The sequence below is a fragment of the Grammomys surdaster genome, unplaced genomic scaffold, assembly GCF_004785775.1.
Source record: "Grammomys surdaster isolate TR1022 unplaced genomic scaffold, NIH_TR_1.0 126124, whole genome shotgun sequence".
Taxonomy (NCBI): Eukaryota; Metazoa; Chordata; class Mammalia; order Rodentia; family Muridae; genus Grammomys; species Grammomys surdaster.
This window is the reverse complement of record NW_021620932.1, coordinates 69,624-90,586: the sequence shown is the minus strand read 5'-3', so window position 1 is coordinate 90,586 and position 20,963 is coordinate 69,624. Positions and strand designations below refer to the sequence as shown.

General features: G+C 36.2%; 1 non-coding gene across 1 annotated transcript; it reads left to right on the top strand.

Moving 5' to 3' along the window:
- Nucleotides 1-14,360: 14,360 nt before the first annotated feature.
- LOC114611828 lies at nt 14,361-14,465 on the top strand. Its single transcript, XR_003709903.1, has one exon. It is a non-coding gene; the product is annotated as a U6 spliceosomal RNA (small nuclear RNA).
- The last annotated feature ends 6,498 nt before the right edge of the window (nt 14,466-20,963 follow it).

Genomic DNA, 20,963 nt, shown 5'->3' with positions numbered 1-20,963 from the left:
TCTCTCTCTCTCTGTCTCTCTCTCTCTCTCTCTCTTACTATTATGAAATGTTGTGGGTTATTCTGAGACACTTAAATAGAATCTCTTTAAAGATATAAATATTTACTAGATCCATTCATGATACTATCTCTGTAATAGAAAGTGCAAATGTTTTAAATGAAAACTAAAGGTATTCTCACAGCTTTCTTTTCCTAACTTCATGATCTCTACTCATTCTTTATGTTGGCAAAACATCTGGGGTGTTGAAACAGGCTGAAGATAACATTTATTTATTACATAAGTGCTTGCTGAGAATGTTCAATTGCCACAATCCAATGTCATTGAGGACACTCATGCACATTCACTTGAACCTGGATTCATAAACAAAGATATACAATTTTCTATATCATACCTGGAAATTGGTTTTATTACCTAAAAGCTACTTATGGGTAAAATTTTCCATTTTTGTATTTTTTTTGTATGGCTCAATCAACTTATGTTTAGGTGTAGGAATTTCTAGCAAATATAATAACTGCCATTGTTCTTTTAATTGTACATATTCAGAAACAAATTAACCTCAACTACTGGATGCTCATTTGAACATTGGAATTACAATTGAATTATTGTAATAATAATTCAGCAGAATGGTAGTACAATCAACAGCAGCTGAAGAAAGGGTTTGCAAGCTGAGAATGAATGAGCCAAAGTAAAAACTTCACTTAATGATTATGATCCCATATGCATCAACTGGGCTTTTTCTCAGGCACAGACTGTGCCAAGCATTGACTCTTAACCGAAATGTAGAGATTAGTTAGCAATCTAAAAGCCGACCAAGCCTATCACTAAAATTTTAATATTTCTTTGTGGATTAATTTTTTCCCTTTAAAGTTCCCAACTTTCATTTGATGTGAAATATTTATAAATTATAAAGTGACTTTTGGCCCACAATAAATTAACAAAAGCGGATTAAGCTTCAAAGACATTCTTAGAACCCAAGAATACATTAAAGTCTCAACTAAGTAACAAGGGTCAAAAGGTAGAAGAGGCAATGGAAGGCAGTTTCAATGCACCCATAGTAAACAGAGCCCAGTAATTAGTGTCCAGAATGACAACTACCAACAGTCAAAAAATGGGAAAATCATGTTTGAAATACAGTGTTCAGTAAGATTAGGCACTGACTTCTAAGACTGAGTAAGCTTTTTTACTTAACACAGAAAAAGAGAATGATAAAAGCTTGAAGTTTTGAATATTAAATCATAATTTTTATGTTTATTAAAATTCAGATACATGCAACAGTACAGTTCTCGACAATGCTGAGTAATAGAGGTCTTATTTAATGGATCCCATTCCCAGCTGAGTCAAACTTAAGGAACATGAAATTATTTATTATTTTGGAAGTACAAAACTGTATTGAATAAGAGGCTGTAAGAGGATATATCCACAGGCACCTATTCAAATAGTCTTTCACTTAAGTACTTCTGGCTCAGAAGCTAGTACTTGAGACGATAAACTCCTTTCAACATTCATTTAAAGCACCATAAAGAAAATGCAGCAGGAATTTGTAAAGAACGCTGGAGCATTCAGGCTGGAGTATCACAGTGCTGAATCTCAAATGAGTGTTCCATAGATCACAGCCCTACAGTCAAGTCAACTACGAGAATGCGTAAAGGTCAGAGATCTGAATTTGTAATTAGAGAATGGAGACCAAAAGCAAAACATTTGAAGATCGATGCCTCCTCTTGTTAGTTCCAGGGCCCCTTGTCTTGAGAGAGATTTTTTTGTTGGAGTCAGTTGGAAGCTCAAAATTCTCCATGATCCTACACTAGATGTTTAATTTCTTCAACGTAATTTTTATTCATGATTGAAAATTGATTTCTGCAAGAGGTAGTTGGTTCTTGATCATTTGCTGGTTTTCGAATAAACAGTGAATCATGCCAGCGCATGTTGTAGCAGGATTGTGGTGTGCATTTCTCAATTCTCAGAAGCACTCCAGTTTTGATTTAATGCTCTTCTGCCTCATTTTGAAATTATACATAGTTTCGAAGTTCCTTCATGTCCATTCTCCCTTGGACTTCACAAAGTATGTAACTTGTCTCATTGATCTACCATGAAATTCTGTCTAATTATTCTGGGATGTGATGTTTCTGGTGTTAAAGAAGTTGGTACAACATCTATGCACAATCAGACATCAAATTAATTTGAAAGTATGTGTGTTTTCAGTTTCTTTTCCTGTTCTGTATCTTCTTTTCTAGTTAAAATATCATTTAGGAAAATTTACTATTAGAATAAAATTAACCAAGAAACAGATGTATACATACACACACACACACACACACGAAAGAGAATACCCATACATGTATGTTCCTTGACAGATTTCTATCTTACCATATCAAAAGATCATTTTGAGTAGATTTTAAAACTAAGTGTGGAAGGTGAAATGTACAATGAGAAGATTAAACACAATATTCTATTCGGTTGCTGTGATCCATTCCTGCAGTCCCAGAACTGGAGAAGATGAAAAAGGAGAATTGGCAGATGCCAGGAGGCCAGTCTGGCAATGGAGTTCTAGATCTGTTCAAGCTATCTTGTCTCAAAAAAGAAAAACTCTAAAGAAATAAAATTCAAAGCAAACTTGAAGACTGAAAAAGTAGCTTACACTTAAAAGCTTGTGCTGCTTTTGAAAAGGACCAGTGTTCGGTTCCCAGCGCACACATAATGGCTCACAGCCACTTGTTATTCCATTGCAGGGGATTCTGTGATCCCTTCTGGACTCTGTCAGCACCAAGCATGCATGCAATACACAAACATACCAGCCACAAAACACTGATACATATAAAATAAAATAAAATAAAATAAAATAAAATAAAATAAAATAAAATAAATATTTTAAAAGGACCAACGGGGGCTAACAGAAAGTGCTCAGGAGAGAACTTAGTTCAGCTAAGTTCAGTTCCCAGCACCCACACAGCAGCTGATAACTGTCTGTGGATTGCATTTACTGGGTATCTACTGCCTTCTCTAGCCTCCTCAGACATAACACATATGTGCACTTCTGTACATTTAGATAAAACATTCATACACATAAAATAAATCTCCACCTCAGCAATATTGTCCTCATCAGGACACCACAAAGTAACTGACAAACTCAGAGAATAAAGTTTTGTCCCATAAGGTAGAGTAAAGATCAATATCCAGAAGAGAACTCTTAAATAAAAAATGAATTAAATAAAAAATTTGAACCAAGTTTAGAGTGATGTATTAAAGAAAAAACTTAACAACAAGTAAGTGAAAGGAGCCTTGGATACAAATAGAAAATCTGTAAAGAAAAGTCATGCAATGACCTTCTTAGCGGTCATCTAGTTTATATTACAAACTTTGAAAAACAGGAATGCATTTCTTCAGGAAATGGTCTGATTATATCTGGCTGTGAAATACATGGCTTTTAGACCTACCAATTCTATCATGAGAATTATAAAAATCTCTTCACGAATATGTTCTGATGTTAAACATCAGAAGATGTTTAAGCAAGTCATAATAGTGCATCTCTTAATTAATTAGATACATAAATTAGGAAGTATTTTGTTCAATAACATATAGAATGATAAAATGAATGAGCACCGCTCTAAACAGTACCAGAGATGAATATCATAAAACACAATAGTGCAGAAAAATGTATACTACTCAAAGATTAATATGATGTAATGAATTTATTTAAATTTTAAGAGCAAATATAATCAATGAATAAAATGCTGAGAGTGAGTATATACGATGGTGATATTATAAAAGAAAATAAGATAACTATTCTCACACCAGTGAGGAAAGGAGTTATTCTTGGTAATAGGAGGAGGATGGATGGGCAATCAAATGCACTAGTGTCTTTTAAGCTACTGACAGTGTCTGCCTTAATGTGTATTTTGGCTACTTTGGTGTTGTCTTTGTTAGTTTTCGAAAAATACAGGGTCTGCACAGTTAAAATGTATGAAAATATTCCTTAAAAATGTCTCAGATTTCAAGGCATTCTATACCTACTGTCTATTGCACTTAAAAGCTAACATTTGAGAGGTCTGAACATTGTTGATAAATCTGCAGTGAAAATGGCCAACTAATTAATTTCCGACTTCTACTTTTAAAATCTACAACCAACCATTGTCATCATTACTACCTTACAGTTCTCCGAAAGAGCATGAGATGCCATATCCATTGTTAACTGCTGTTAGACGAAATAAGAGCATAAATGCTCATATAATCATAAAAGGGCTAGCCTTGCTGCAGAGTAAAAGTATCAATACGTTGGCTGGGGATCCACTTTTATGAGAACAACGATCTACTTCCTTAGCTGCCCAGTTCTAGCTAAGCCTTCTAGGTCTCTAAAAGTTGCTTCCCAAGAAGAAAAGTACTCAGTAAAGTTCTTTACCATTCAATTAGAGGTGGGTTCCTAAGAACAGAGACTTTTCTGGACACAGATGTGATGGTTGTCTACATCAGTTACAAAAGCATAGTTCATAATTTTGAAAGAAAAATCTTACATTACTTAAGCTTGTGACACTTCTGTAAAGGTGCATATGTTATTTAAACAGATCTGGAGACATTTTTCTCTTTTTCTCAATTATAAGGATGTTTGAGGATTGCTTCTGTGGACTGCGATGTGACAGAAAGTATGTCAAAAGTAAAACCCTAAATCCAAAGGAATAAAAAGGGGGAAATTTGGTGTGGCCTGTCTGTCTTTGGCTTCATGCTTCCTAAAGATACAGTTCATGGTATACAAATTGAGGTTCAAACATTGTGACTTCACATTCTTCAGAATGTCTATTCTACAGAATGGTAGCTCACATTGGCAATATCACTGGTGCTAAGCTACTGAACAAGCAGTGTCTAAGGTTACTTGTGTTCCTGCATTTGGGAGATGCAAGGGCTGAATTGTCAGATTGTCTTGTTTAAATTTTTCATTTCAGTCACTGAAGAACTGGTTACAGAAACTTAGAAGTCAAAGTGTGCCTCAGTCCAATGGGGCATTGAACTGGGATCAGAGAGACCTGGAAGAGAGAACTAGAAGACAAGGCTGATCAAACCCCAATTTTCACTTTTTTCACACAGGGGTTATATACACAAAAAAGCAGGATGTGGGGAAGGGGATGACTCAGGAGCATAGGTGTTCAGGAGGAGTACAGATTTCTTCCAGAACAGAGTATCAGCTGGGTGAAGGTTCAGGGGACAGGTCACTATGACTCCGCCTATGATTCACTTGTCCTTATCTAAGTTGGTACTATCTACCAAGGCTACCTATCTACAAGGTCTATGACTGTTTAGGCTGACAATTTTCTACTAAAACTGCTTGTTTACAATATCTTATAGCTATCTGTCTCAGTGTTTTTCCACAGAGACGTAAGACTTTGTGTTTAGTAGGCATGTATGTCAGGCCTATTGCGATTTTTAGGCCTATGGCTATTTTTAGGCCTTCAGTGTATAAGCAGGGCTGCCCCTGACAAAAGTGTATAGTTAGGCTACACACTCAGCAATGGGAGTGGTGACCATCAAACTTCAATTTTAGTGTCTTCTCTCAGGCTTCTTCAGCTAGACTGAGAAAAGGGATTGCATTCAAACTCTGTTTCCTTGATGTTAAGCTCACAATGCTTTGGTGATTTTTAATGAGAATGGATCCATAGGCTCGTGTATCGGAATGCTTTTTCTGCCATTGGAACTGTTGTAGAAGGTTTAGGAGGTATAGTCTTGTAGGAGGAGCTCTACTGGGGTAAAGCTTTGAGGTTTCTATAGACAGTGCCACCTCTCTTCTCTCCTCTCTCTCTCTCTCTCTCTCTCTCTCTCTCTCTCTCTCTCTCTCTCTGCCTTACAAAATTGTCAATCAGATGTAAACTCTCAGCTACTGCTTCAGTGTTATATTTGACTGCCTGCTGTCATGCTCCTTATGATGACAGTCATGGACTCACCATCTGAAACCATAGGCCCAAATAAAACTTTCTTCTATAAATTGACTTGGTCATGGTGTTTTGTCTCATCAATAGAAAAGTGATTAATACAAATTTGAAGTGTCCCATTCAGGTTCATGTGTTAGAATACTTGTTCCCCAGTTGTTAGTGCTCTTTGGGAGAGTTAGATGTTCCTTGAGGTGAAAGGCACAGCTACTATTTGTAGGTATACCTGAGATGGCTGTTTGAGGGTCATAGCCCAGCCCTTCTAGCTCCATAAACTATCCAAATACTATCCTTTCTCTGTCATAGTAGACTATGACAATCATGACATAAAGCTCTCCTGTCTTATGTTTTTTATGTCAGATGTATTATAATAACACTGAGGAAAGTAATCACTATGTTTAGGAAATAATCCTGCTTCCAAAATCCTGAAATGCCTGTGCATTTGTACTTTATTACAACAACAACAACAACAATAACAACAACAACAACTACTACTACTACTACATCTTTGTGTGTTTTCAAGTTCATGTGTGTACAGTTGCATGTCTGTGTTTGGGTGTGCATGTGCGCTGGGAGACCAGAAGTCAATCTTGGACAATATTCTTAAAGTACCCTCAGCTTTCTTTTTGAAATGAGATCTCTCACAGGCCTGGGGATGGCCAATCAGAATAAGCTGACTTCTCAGTGAATCTAGTGAGCCACCTGTCTCTGTCTCTCAAACTGTGGTCTGCAAGTGTTGCCACCATGCCCAGCTAACACACATAGGTTCTCGTGGTTAGCCTCAGGTTCTCACCCTGGCACAGGATAATCGGTTCACTGACGAGTTATTTCCTCAGTTCACCAACCTCCATTTGTCCTTTTTTTTTTTTTTGCAGAACAGTATTAACAACATATTTTCAGCTTTGTAGAAATAACATTTCATAAGTTTAGCACGAGCTAGAATAATGCTTATAAAGTCAGACACTATTATATGAAAAGTAGCATTTTCTTTTCAAATTGCAAGCCAATGAAAATAAATGTAAAGGAACTCTATGTTTTCTAAATACACAGCAGTTTTATGAATTATAAGTAATCTCAGTATATGCCGTGGATCTTTTCGTAGGGCTGTACTGAAGGAACTTTGGTAGCAAAGTTACACTATGAGTAATGTTAGCCAAATGTATGCCAGTGATACAGGTTGGTTTTTTAAATTCTGGAAGTTTGTCACTGACTTTGCTTAAAGAAGTCACTATGCCATAAGTACATATGACTGGGAGATGTCTTCCCAGTCTCTTGTAGAGAAAATCTCTAATAAACATCACCTATCCATAAAAATGCCAATGGTCAGTGAGTTGAGGCAGGAAATAGGAGGTGGGACACTGGGAGGAAGAGAGAGGATTCTGTTAAATACTAAGAGATAAAAGAGAGTTTCAGGGACAGCTGAAGTGAACCAGCAGTTTGGAGGAACTTGGAAAGACACTGAGGGAGATTCTGAGGAGATGAGAAGAAAGTGGCCCATGGCTGAAAGAGAGGTAACTAACCAAATGGTAGTCAGAATAATTTACATTGGTTAAATAAGTTAAGAGCTATTATGGGAATGAGCCAAAGCTTATGGTCTAGGCATTTAATAATAAATAATTCATCTCAGAGTTGTCATTCTGGGACCCAAGGCTGGGGAAATAAAAACGGATATATTATATTCACAAATAGCACCCATAGTAGGCCATAAGCTTTGGCTCATTCTCTGACTAGCTCAAAATTTATTTAGTTCATTGTAGTTATTCTATGTCTACTATGTGTTTGGTTATCTCTCCTTCAGTCCCAGCTGCTTCTTCTTTCATGTCTCCTCAGCTTCTCCTTGCTGGTTTATGTCCATCTTCTCAGTCTGTCTCCCTATCCATCTCCTTTTATTCCCATGCTATTTCCCAGAATGCTCTTTTCCTTACAGTGTCCCACCTCCTATTTCCTGCCCATTGGCCATCACCTTTTTTATTGCCAGGTGGTGCTTATAGAAGATTCTCTCTACACCTACTTTGTTTCCAGGCTCTAAACTGATAAAGTCATAAGCATCTTTGTAAGAGGAAAGGGGAAAATAGAAACTGTTATATGTTTCCAAAAATGAGATGTTTTAACAAAATAATTTTAAGGATAATAAAACAGATTTTACATTTCTTTGCCTCTGAAGATCTATTTGAGGATGAGAGTGCCAGAATCAGCCCAGCCCTTGATAAAGACACTGATTACCAGCCTTCACTCCAACTATGGGAGCCTGCACTTGAGCAAGTCTGCAGGTGCTTGCAATGAATGCAGCAGCAGAAAAGAACCTCCGGGGAAATGTAAATCACTGTGAAACTTGGTCAGATAAATTGCAACTTTATCCAGTTCAGGATGCCGCAAGTGTGAACTGCTTACAGGAACTATTATGACAGTCACTGAGGAGTGATCAAATCTGAGATTGTTTAGTACAAATGCATAGACGAGTTAAATTATGTGTAAGCGGAGATGTAATTTCTATGGTAACCCGAGTTTCCTAGTGTCTAGGATTAGGAAATTGAAAGGTGATCAGTAATAGTTGCTAGGGGACAGTGATAGCGTATGAAATGGATGAAATCCTTTGCCAAATGGCAAATGAGCGGATTGCTACAATTTGGCACCAAACTGAGAATCCTGCTGCTTTTTCAATGATGGCGATAAAGTGCTTGCTATCAATTTTGAAACTGCTGTGACATGATAAAATATAAAATGTAATCTCAATGTCTGAGTGAAAAATAGTGTTCTAAATGTCCATCTTTGTAACAGAATACTAGCAATCTCCTGATACTTAGCTTATTCATGATAATATAAAATTTCCAGTTATGATGTATATTGTGAACACAACAAAACAATATTCCACATAGAAAAAAATCATGTAAAAATAACGTATGATTTTTAAAAGACTACTTAGAGCTTAAAGTTTGTATAAGTCTAATATCTATCTTTCATGTATTATTTCTATCCATTTATTTAATCTATGTACCTGTCTGTCTTCTATCAATCATCTACCTCTGTATATAATCTATCTATCTATCTATCTATCTATCTATCTATCTATCTATCATATATCCATATATTTATATATCTATCTACTTTTCTGTCTTCTCTCTTTAGCTATCTATATATCTGTTTGTTTATCTACATATTTATTATCTATCTGTCATTCTCTCTGTCATCAATCTATCTAGCTATCTATTTATCATCTGTCAGTATGTCTGTCATTTGTCATCTATCTATCTATGTATCATCTAACTATCTAATCATGGATGTCAAGTTGATAAGATTTAAAATTACCATGAAGACCTCTGGGCAGCTTGTGAGAGTGTATCCAGAAGGGCTTAAGGAAGAATGTGCTTGCTGATTGTGAACATAATGTGATCTATGAGCTGCATCGAGATGAGTATCTTCTCTGTTATGAATGACTACGCCGTCCAACTGTGACCCAGGATAAAGATTTCCTTCCTTAAGCTGGGTTTGTGAAGTATTTTGTCAAGTCGAGGAGAGAGGTAACTGAAACACTGTCTAGCACTGGAAGTCAAGATCTAACTAAGTAAAATGGATCCCCAATAGATCGCAACTGTTGTACTAACAGTGTGACTAGTGGTTACAAGTAAGCAAGACAAAAGCTAGTAAACCTAAGTGCACACAAATGAAAGAAATAGGAAAAGGGCTGAGTGCTTTTTTTCGTTATATTGAAGGTATTCTTTAAAATACACACTATTGTCCCAACAGTCTTTGGTACTACTGCTGACAGTGTCCAAAGAAGCATAGTTTTTTAATACGTTTTTTGAGTATCCACACATTTTCGGATCTCTGAAGAGTTTTCTTGTCTGGCTTTCCTGAGATCTGGAGTGTGCTGTGTTCTAAAGGAGAATGACTGATTCCTGGATACAGTACTATTCCTCCAAAGCAGGAACCCAGGTTTTACTATGACATCTCTTCAATCCCAATTTGTGTTAAAGAATTGCTACTTAAGTCAGACATGTTGCAAGAAGTTTGGCAGTATGAATTCTTAAAAACATAAATCCTGTCCTTAAATTTTAGCTTGACAAGTCCTTAGATCTCAATCTACCCTTATAAAATGTACTTCCTACCCTTGAATATGTCTATGAAAATTACTTATTCTGTTTATTTTATTGCCTTTTAGACATATTCATACATTTTGTCATATATTTTGCTATCATTCATTTTCTTCCATCATCCCCTCTTCCTCTTTCTGACTTCAACCCTTCTGCCTTCCTACTACACGTATTTCATTGCTCTTTCCATTTTACCTCTTCTTCAAGATCTCTTCTTCCCCATTGCAAATACTTTCTAGTTTCATCATATATATGTGTATGTATATATGTATGTATATATGTATATATGATGTATATGTGTATATATGCATATATGTATATATGTATATATATTATGTATATATGTGTGCATGTATATATGTGTATATGTATATATGATGTATATATGTATATATGTATATATGTATATGTGTATATGTGTATATGTGTATATGTGTATATATGTATGTATATACACAATTTAAATTTATTCTTCTCTCATACATTACAATCCCAGCTGAAGTTTCCTCTCCTTCCATTCCTCCCAGTAATCCCACCTACTCCCCTCTTCTCCAGATCCATTGCTTCTCCATTTCCCTTTAGAAAGGAGCAGGCCTCCCAGTGATACCAAGCTCACAGCCTAACAAGTCACAGTAAGACTAGGAATAAACCTTTATATCAAAGCTGGACAAGGCAACTCAGTAGTAGGAAAAGGGTCCCAAGAATAGGCAAAAAGAGACACCTGTACTCACATTGTTAGGTGTCCAACAAAAAATCCCCAAATAAGCAACTGCATACAACATGTATTCAGAGGACCTAGTGCAGATACATGCATGCTCCGTGATTGCTGATTCTGCCTCTGTGAGCTCATGTGAGCCCTGCTGAGTTGAGTCTGTAAGCTGGGTTCTTCTGTTGTCCAGTTCCTCTGGCTTCTACCGTCCTTCCTCTTCCTCTTCTGCAGCATTCCCTGAGCTCTGCTTATTGTTTGGCTGAGGGTCTCTGCATTTCTTCCCATCAGTTGCTGGAAGACACCTCTCTGATGATGATTGGGCAATGCACTGATTTAAGAGAATATCATTCAGAATAGTTTAATTAAAATTTTAGGATTGCAAGAGAAATTTAATTAGTTTATATAGCTTCTGGATGAGATTAAATATTTTATATCTAAGACACATTATTATATTGATGTTTTCTTAAGCATACTACTTTATTTAATAAATGCAAACTTATTCACTATCAAAATCAACATATACTTATTATATTATGAGCACCTGTAAAATACCAACAATTCTACACAATAAACCCCATATAAATCCTTCATGAGGACCATTATATTTTAATGGATGATATCAAAAGTCCATATGGAGTTTTCAGAAATGCAGGGAAGCTCTCTATATAGTTATACTTTTGAGAACAAAGAAAAACAAAGAAATCATGTCTGCCTCAAAAAGGGGTAATATTATTTCTGGAGATGATAATTGGTCTGATATTCAAAAGATCCTAAGTGTCCAGAGAAGTCATGTAAATATTGGAAGAAGATTGGAGCAGCATTACCTAACTATGCTTCTCATAGTGTCACTGGAAAGAAATGTCACAATGTTTGCTCTGTTCTCCAATCCTGTGAAAGCAGAAGCAGAAGCCGAGCTAACATGAAGGGACTCCAGAACATGAAAGCTCTGATATAACTCTTTTTTCAATCATGTTTGGTTGTATTCTAGGTCTCTGGGCTCTCCAGCCTCTGGTTCCTGGACATTTCAAGGAGTGGCCAACCAATGACTGGTCCATACCATGAGAAGGAACCCATACCTGACACTGTCTGGATCACACACCTATCATTTAAATCTAGGATTTGCATATAAAAATATCCAGTATTTGTATGTTTTTGAAATCGGGACTATTTCAATTAATTTAGTGATTTTTTTTAAATCACATCCATCACCTTGCTAAATGTCATTATTTTATTTTTATTCATAGCTGCATAAAAGTTCATTGTGTATATACCCCATGTTCTGAATTAATTCTTCTATTGATGGATATCTAGACTGATTCCATTTCCTGGATATTCTGAATGGTACAGCAATAAATATGGATGTGCAACTATCTCTATGATAGTCGACTTAGAGTCTTAGTTATTTTTCAATGTATATTTCAAGTGATACATATTTAATGGAATTAATATTTTATCACATAATATGAAGGAGTCATTGAATTAATTACACTCAAAATGAATTACAGTAGAGACAGAATAATCTCATCTAGTGAACAAGTGCTTGTTGAATCATTGACTCAGCACATTAAAAAAGTCAAACAATCTGATTAAAAAGAAGGCCAAGTCCTAAACTGGCATTTCACAAGAACAGATCTCACAGATTTATGAAAATAATCTCATAACACTAATATCAGGAAAGGACAAATAAAAACTACAGTGAGATACATCACCTCTCTTAAATTTAAATTGTCATCCTCAAAGAGATGAAAGAGAACAGTGTTGGACAAGATTTTCACTGTTGAGAAAATAAATTGCTATTGGGGAGAACAGTCTAGAGATTCCCCCAAAACCAAAACTAAAATTGCCACAGGACCCAATAATCCATACTCTTTGATCCCATGAAGGCTGGATGCCCTAGTGTGGGGGAATTCAAGGGCAGGGAGGTGGGTAGGTGGGAGGCGGCACATCCTCACAGAAGCAGGAGAAGGGAGGATGGGATGGGGGTTTCTGGGTGGGGGCGGGGAAATGAGGAAAGGGGATAAAATCTGAAATGTAAATAAAATATCCAATAAAAATTAATTTAAACAACAACAAAAAGAAATGTACTCAAAGGAAATGAACTGACTAGGTCAAAGAGACACCTGCTCCACCCTGTTTACTACACCACTATTTATCCTATCTCCAACGTCTAACTTCACCTATTCCACAAGCTTCATCTCACATCTCCATTCTTTGGTGTTATATGTCTTCTAAGTATCAGTAACCTGATTGAGTTTGTCCTCCATTACATTATTCTCATTTTCATTGTAAATCTATACTACTAATGTTCAGATTTTTACAACAGTGTGGAGTGTCCTGTAGGTCGTATAAACTGACAAATACTTGTGAAATCTAATTTAACATGGTGTCTCTGTGACCAGTGACCTGTGTCCTACTTGTTGGGTTGCCGTATGTTTTCAGACACCTACCTCCTGTCTTTTGATTCTGGGTACTTTGACTCATGATTACCATCCATCCTAATTCTAATAGTTGGAGGTGTTACTTTAGGAAGAGAATTTCTACTCTTGCATCTTCCTGGTAAGATCTAGATCTCGGTTCATGCAACTCATGGTTTACATTTAAAGAATAAAGTCAGTAAACTAGAACTGAACATGAATCAACTTTTTTTTTACTATTCATTTTATTCATTTACATTTTAAATGATATCCTCCTTCCCAGTTACCCCTCCACAAGCCCCCAACCCCATCTCCCCTTGCCACCTCTCCTTTGTCTCTATGAGGGTGCTCCTCCACCTACCCACCAGCTCTCACTTTTCTGGTCTAGCATCCCCCTTTGCTGGAGTATCAAGCTTCCACAGGACTAAGGGCTTCTCCTCCCTTTAATGTCAGATAAGGCAATCCTCTCCTACATATGTATCAGGAGCCATTTTCACATGACCTATACCTTGTCATGTTTCCTGAGTGGGTCCTTGTCTCTGCAATATCTAGGACCTTTACTACCTTTGCATGGTTCATAGCATGCATAAGGTAAGTGTCCCTAAAACAGTTTATTAAGCTATGAGCCACAATGTCTTATGAGGTCACACAACTGAATGTGGAGGATAAGAAAAGGTTGGTAAGAGTAAAACCATTTCTGAACATGCGAGAACCATGTATCAATTCAAATTCAAATATGTCACAAAGCCAAGGTGTTTCTGGTGGTGCTCACCCATATATATTATTCATATGATTTAATTGCAGTCTTGATTTTTAATATACAACACAAAGGTTCTCACTGTGCATGTCATCAGTCATGCCAACAATGCCAACAAACACTGCTTGAAACACCTCTACTTAAATTCAGAACTATTGTTGATATTAATTGTGATGTTTTTACTGTGCATACTAAGTTTTCTGTTCTCTTGAAAACATAATGGTTCAGTTATAGGAAACAAAGAGTTATACATTCCTGATTTCATTATTCAGCTACAGAAAGAAACAAGTATATATTTTAATTGTTTGATGTCAAAATACTTGATTTTTAAAATGCTGTTTGAATTGCAGAATTGAATTTCATCAAAGGTGTTAATCAATTTTTTTTCTTGGGATTAAGACAGAATTTCTAACAATTTCTGAAATGGTCATCTTGGCACTGATAATAGCAAAAATCAAGACATTAAAATCATTGGAAACAGTGCTCGCTTCGGCAGCACATATACTAAAATTGGAACGATACAGAGAAGATACATGGCCCCTGCGCAAGGAAGACGCGCAAATTCGTGAAGCGTTCCATATTTTTTGACTTGTCCCCTGAACCTTCACCCAGCCGATACCTGGTTCTGATGATATCTGTATTCCCCCTGATCACCCACACTCCAGTGTCATTTCCTTCCCCACATCCTGCCTTTCTGTGTTTATAACCCCTGTGTGAATGAATTACGATTTGAGAAAAAATAAATTATAAAAAAATCATTGGAAACATTTCATATCCTGTCCTATCAAATATTCAGAAAGGATTTATTTTTTAAGTCAAACTAATAAGCACATCTATCTTGCTAGTATAAAATTTTGATTGTCTTTATTAAATGGCAAAACTATATATATACTAATTTTGAGATAAGTATCTGTGTTTATTATGAATAAATATTTGACTTATCTGTCTCCATTATATGCCTACATCTCTGAGATCAAGTAAAACTTTCTTAGGTTAAAAAGGATCAACAGTGGGAAAAGAATACAATTTCATGCACAAAAGAAGTCAAACGCTCTACCTTGACCATGTATCAGTCAGGTTCATACACCACTGTGGCTTGCTACTCTCAAGAAATATTTAAAGTAGATTACAGGGAATAAAATGTACTGTTTCAAACACATACATAAACATTGCATGCATCACAACCAGCCACAATTCATTCTGCTTGGTCTAGTCAACATCAAAGCCTCTATTCTAATGAAGATGCTTCACTGGAGGCTGAGGGTAGATGCAGCCAAAAGAGGGTGTAGTTCCTGCTTTCAAGAAATTCGAAAAAAAAAAGTGGAATCATATCCTGCTTCTGCTACCTAGTAGCCCTTTGATCTTATTGAAGCCACTTATGCTGATTAACATGCACATATAGTTTTGAGAGTTTCTAGCATAGTGAACACATGAATTATATGGTTAAACTGGTACCAATGGCACCAAAACTCTTTGGTTCTCCAATCTCCCCCTTCTATTTCAAATAGTTTAAAACAGATTTTGTATCTGGCATTTATAAACTCACATCTTATTTATTCACCTACTTATTATTGTGTATATGTGCATAATGTTTATGTACACATGCGCGTGTGTCACAATGTTTGTGGATTTCGGAGAAAAGCTTTCAGTAGTTGATTCCCTCCACCATATAGTTGAGACCATCTCTCTTGTCTGCCATGCTGTTATTTCAGGCTAATTGGCCTTGAATTTTTGAACTATTTACTGTTTACCTCCTTCCTCACTTCACAGTTCCAGTAACACACACATATGTCACCCACTTTACCAGGATTTCCTGTGATTTCTGGAGATCCAACTGGAGTGATCAGTCTCGCACGGCAAGTGTTTTTAATCCACTGAGCCATCTTGCTAGTCTAAGATTTCACATGTTTTTCACATTTTGGTTTTCTATCCTAATGAACCATTAGCATGAACTGAAAAGTGTTGTAGGTTTTTGCCAACAAAGATTCTTACCCAAGGATCCCTGCTGGGCATATATCCTTACTTAATACAACCTAGACGTCCTTCAACTGAAGGATGGGTAAAGAAAATGTGGTACATCTTCAGTTAAGGGACATCTCAGTTGTTTCCAGTTTCTGGTTATTATGAATAAAGATGCTGTGAACATAGATGAGCAAGTGTCCTTCTTGTGTAGTGCAGCATCTTTTGCATATATGCCCAGGAAGTTATAGCTGGATCTTTGGGTAGAACTTTTCCATTTTTCTGAGAAAACAACAAATTGATTTTCCAAAGTAGTTAAACAATTTTGCACTCCCAACAGCAATGGAGGTGTGTTTTCATTGCTTCACATCCGCACCAGCAGGAGCTATCATTTGAGGTTTTGATCTTAGCCATTCTGACTGGTATAAAATGGAATCTCAGAGTTGTTTTGATTTGCATTTCCCTGATGACTAAGGATGGTGAACATTTCATTACCTGCTTCTCAGCCATTAAAGATTCCTCTGTTGAGAATTCTCTGTTTAGCTTTGTACCCCATTTTTTGAATTGGGTTATTTGGGTTGTTCGTGTCTAACATCCAATATATCTATTGGATCTTTATCTTCTGTCAAATGTAGGGTTGTTGAAGATCTTTTTCTATTCTGGAGATTGCTGTTCTGTCCTATTGATGGTGGCCTTGCCCTTGGAAAAGATTTTCAGTTAAATGAAGTCCCATTTATTAATTGTTGATCTTAATGCCTGAGATATTGTTCTGTTCAGTAAGTTGTCTCCTTCTGTCATGGAGTTCAAGACAGTTCCCTACTTTCTCTTCTATTAGATTTAACTTATGTGGTTTTATGCTGAAGTCTTTGATCCACTTGGACTAGAGTTCTTTTTGCAGGGTGATAGCTATGGGTCTATTTGCATTCTTCTACATGCAGACATTCAGTTAGACCATCACCATTTGCTGAGTATGCTTTTTTCCCCATTATATGGTTTTGGTTTGTCAAATATCAAGTGTCCATATGTGTGTGGGTTTTTTTTTCTGGGCCATTGATTCTATTCCATTGCAAATACCATGTGGGTTTTATTACTATTGCTCTGAGTATAGCTTGAAATCAGGGAGAATAATATCTCCAGATGACAGTTTATCACATGGGATTGTTTTAGCTATCTATTTTGTTTTTCCATATGAAGTTGAGAGTTGTTCTTCCGAAATCTGTAAAGAACTGTGTTGAAATTCTGAGGGTAATTGCATTTAATATGTAAATTGCTTTTGGTAAGATGACCATTTTTACTATGTTAATCCTACTGAGTAACATGGGTGATCTTTCCATCTTCTGGTATCTTCTTCAGTTCCTTTCTTCATCAACTTGAAGTTCTTGTGTACAAGTATTTCACTTGCTTGGTTAGTGTTAAACCAAGGTATATTACATTATTTATGGCTATTGTAAAGTGTGTTGTTTCCCTAATTTCTTTCTCAGCCAGTTTATTATTTGTATATCAGAAGGCTACAATTTTTTGAGTTGATTTTGTATCTAGCCACTTTATTAAAGGTATTCATCAGCTGTAAGAATTCTCTGGTAGAGTTTGTAGAGTCACTTATGTATACTAAAATTCTCTCTCTTTGTTGAGAAAGTGGTTTCATCACTTCCCTGTTTAGCATCTGTCTAGATAACCTGTCCATTGATCAGAGTGAGTGTTGAAATCTTGCACTACTAATATGTGGATTTTGATATATGCTTTAAGCTTTAATAATGTTTCTTTTTAATAATGTTTAGCATGTTTAATAATGTTAATAATGTTTAATAATGTTTAATAATGTTTCTTTTGTGAATGCCAGTGCCCTTGCATTTGTGGGATAGATGTTCAGAACTGAGATGTCATCTTAGTAGATTTTTTTCTTTGATGAGTATGAAATGTACTTCCCTATCTCTTTTTATTCCTTTTGGTTAAAGTCTATTTTATTAGGTATTAAAATGGCCAATCCAGCTTGCTTCTTGGGTCTGTTTGTTTGGAAAACTTTTCCAGCCCTTTTCTGAGGTAGCGTTTATCTTTGTTTTTTGCTGAAATGTGTTTCTTGAATGAATGGTGTATCCTTCTTTCATACCAATCCATTAGCAGATGTCCTTTTATTGGAGAATTGAGTCCATTGATGTTGAGAGATATTAATGACTAATGATTGTCAAATTTTGTTATTTTGATCTTGGTTAATGTGTGTGTGTGTGTGTGTGTGTGTGTGTGTGTGTGTGTGTGTGAGAGAGAGAGAGAGAGAGAGAGAGAGAGAGAGACAGACAGACAGACAGAGAGAGACAGAGACACAGAGACACAGAGACACAGAGAGAGACAGAGAGAGACAGAGAGATATTTACGGTGCTTTCTCTATTTAATTTTTGCTGGTGTATAACTATTTATTTCCTGATTTTTCTTGCATGTAATTTACCTCATTGGGCTGGAATTTCTCTTCTAGTAGGACTAGATTTGTGAATAAATGTTTAAATTTAGTTTTTCTGTTGTTCTGTTATCTCTTCCCTAGGCTTCTATTTCCAGTATTCCTTCAGTTTGTATTTTCTTTATTGTTTCTACTTCCACTTTCAAGTTATATACAATTTTATTTATTTCTATTCCATTCACCTATTTAATAGTGTTTTTATATATGTCTCTAAAGTATTTATTTGCTTCTTTTTTAAAGACTTCTACCTGTTTGACTGTATTTTTCTGTATTTCTTTAGGGACTTATTCCTTTCCTATATAATGGCCTCTATCATCTTTATAAGACTGTATTTAAGGTCATTTTCCAGTGCTTTGGTTGTGTTAGGATATCTAGGGCTTACTGTTGTAAAATACCTGTTCTCCAAAGGTGTCATATTGCCTTGACTCTTGTTGATTGTGTTCCTACACTGGGCTTTAGCCATCTAGTTTTCCCTGGATGTTCCTGGTGCAGCAGGCCCAAGGTGGGCAGCCTTGGACTGGACAATGGAACTCGGCTTTCAGTGCAAGTCTAAGAGCAGCTGGGTGTACTACATGACATGGCACGGAGGGGTTTGTGGGTAGGGGAGAAAGTCTAACTTGTATCTTTCTGGTGTAGTAGGCTGCCTGGTGAATACAGGCAGAGAGGTGATGTCAACAATCAAAACATTGGGACAGTATAGAGATTTGCCCTTAGAGATTCTTAATTGTGACCATCTAGGTTTCCATGGTATCATCTCTAGATATTAAAACAATTATTTTGGTTCTAAATATGTATTCATTCCTTACCTATTCCACAAAGAATTTTTAAAAAGTTCATCACAGTACTAATTCTTAGGAATAAACCATAAAATGATGTATATAATCCTTTGTGATATATCAGTAATTGAATTCAGTCTCCAATCTAATTTTAGGTACAGATTGCTAGGTAAATAAGCAAATAGAAATAATTCACACCTTTAGATACTGTTTCTCAAAAGCAATCTCAGTCCTTTTGCCAAAAATTCAAGCCTACCTCTACTGCAATAATTGGCAGACACAGAAGTGTCATGGGAAGGGATGCTGAATAATGAAATAACAACCATCTGTTTAAAGAGGCTTTGGCACTCTCATCCTATAAAGGGAGCACATATTTCCTGTGCCAAAACTGGTCTAAGCAATGTAGAGGAGACCCAGAGGTACTGTGACTTTATTTTGCACATTAGGTACAAAATTTCTGTGCACTCTTGGGCTACTACAAACTTTCAGAACCTAAGTTGCACATACTCTTGCTGCTCTCTGTCTTACCTTGAGTGTGAATTACTTTGATTGAATTACTTTGATTCTGTGCTGTACAGGAGAACATAACTCCATTCCTTGACAAAGTGGCTCCTTCAAATCTGCTCTCCTAATTTATATCATGCCATCATTCCATAATCTACTAAGTTAAATCTCTGTCAACTCCCACAGTTTTGTTGTCTGTTTTAGTCTATCCTAATATTCATATGACTCCAACGGATCTTCCTATTCAATTTTCTATGTTAACTCTATTCACCAAATTTCTCACCAAAATCTACTATATCCTCTCCAATAACGATTATCCATTGAGCTATGTCACAGTTAAAGCTAAGAAAAGACAGTGATTCCTGTGTAGGTTGGATTCCTTACCTGACTCCATTTGTAAACAGTCCCTCATGCTCCCTGAGTACAGATGATTCCAAGTGGTAGGTCATCCTAGTATTAGTGGCTTTCAAAGTTACTAGGCTAACAGCTGCATAGAATACTTTCTTGAGCCAGAGCTTCAGAACTCTATTCTCAGTCTCTGGTTGTTTTGAGGTTCACTACTGAGGGAATTCCCTTGCATTTCCTAGCATTCCGTCTGAGTAGAATTGCTTTCACTACATGCAGTTGGCATATCATCTGCTGTGTCCTACAGTTGATGCATAGAATATTCATGCTTCTGTCTAGACACTGAATTCTGCCATCAGGAGAGCTCAGATTTCTAGACTCTTTTAGGTAGATCAGATAGCATGAATGGGACATCCACATACATTGGAAGAAAACATATCAAACTCACAAAGTGGTTCCCTAAGGGCCTCATTTTCCCATTCACATTCAGGCTTGAGTTGTGAGTAAAGAAGCCATCATTCTTTATGGATGAAGAAGAAACTGAAGAAGCATCATCTACACAGACAACAAAACCATCTTCACCATCAAAACCTTTGAACTTTGTACTAAACTATTTACTTACCATTCATAGTTTCTAAGTATATTTCAGACAATACTGAAGAGATTAATTTGGAAGTTACTCTCTGTCAGTCTTGCATCATCTGGTATTTTACTTCATAAAATTTGAAAAACCTTGGGACTGATTGTTCCCCAGGTCTTGAACATAGTCATTCGTTCTGTTAGTATTAATAATGTATTTATTATAACTATTTCACACTTCATTAATGCACTTAATCCTTACACATTTAATTAAATTAATTAGCATATTTAGGTTTATAACATCATATTTAAAAGCTGTTATTTATGTTACCCTATTTATTGTAGTTGTATTCTTACTTTAAAATTGCTTTTCGGGTCTCAGTTCTTTTTAGCAGTTCATTTTTCTCTCTCTAATTTGAAGGGCATATCATTTTACTCTTCATAACAGCTTACTCATGGATTAGAACAGAC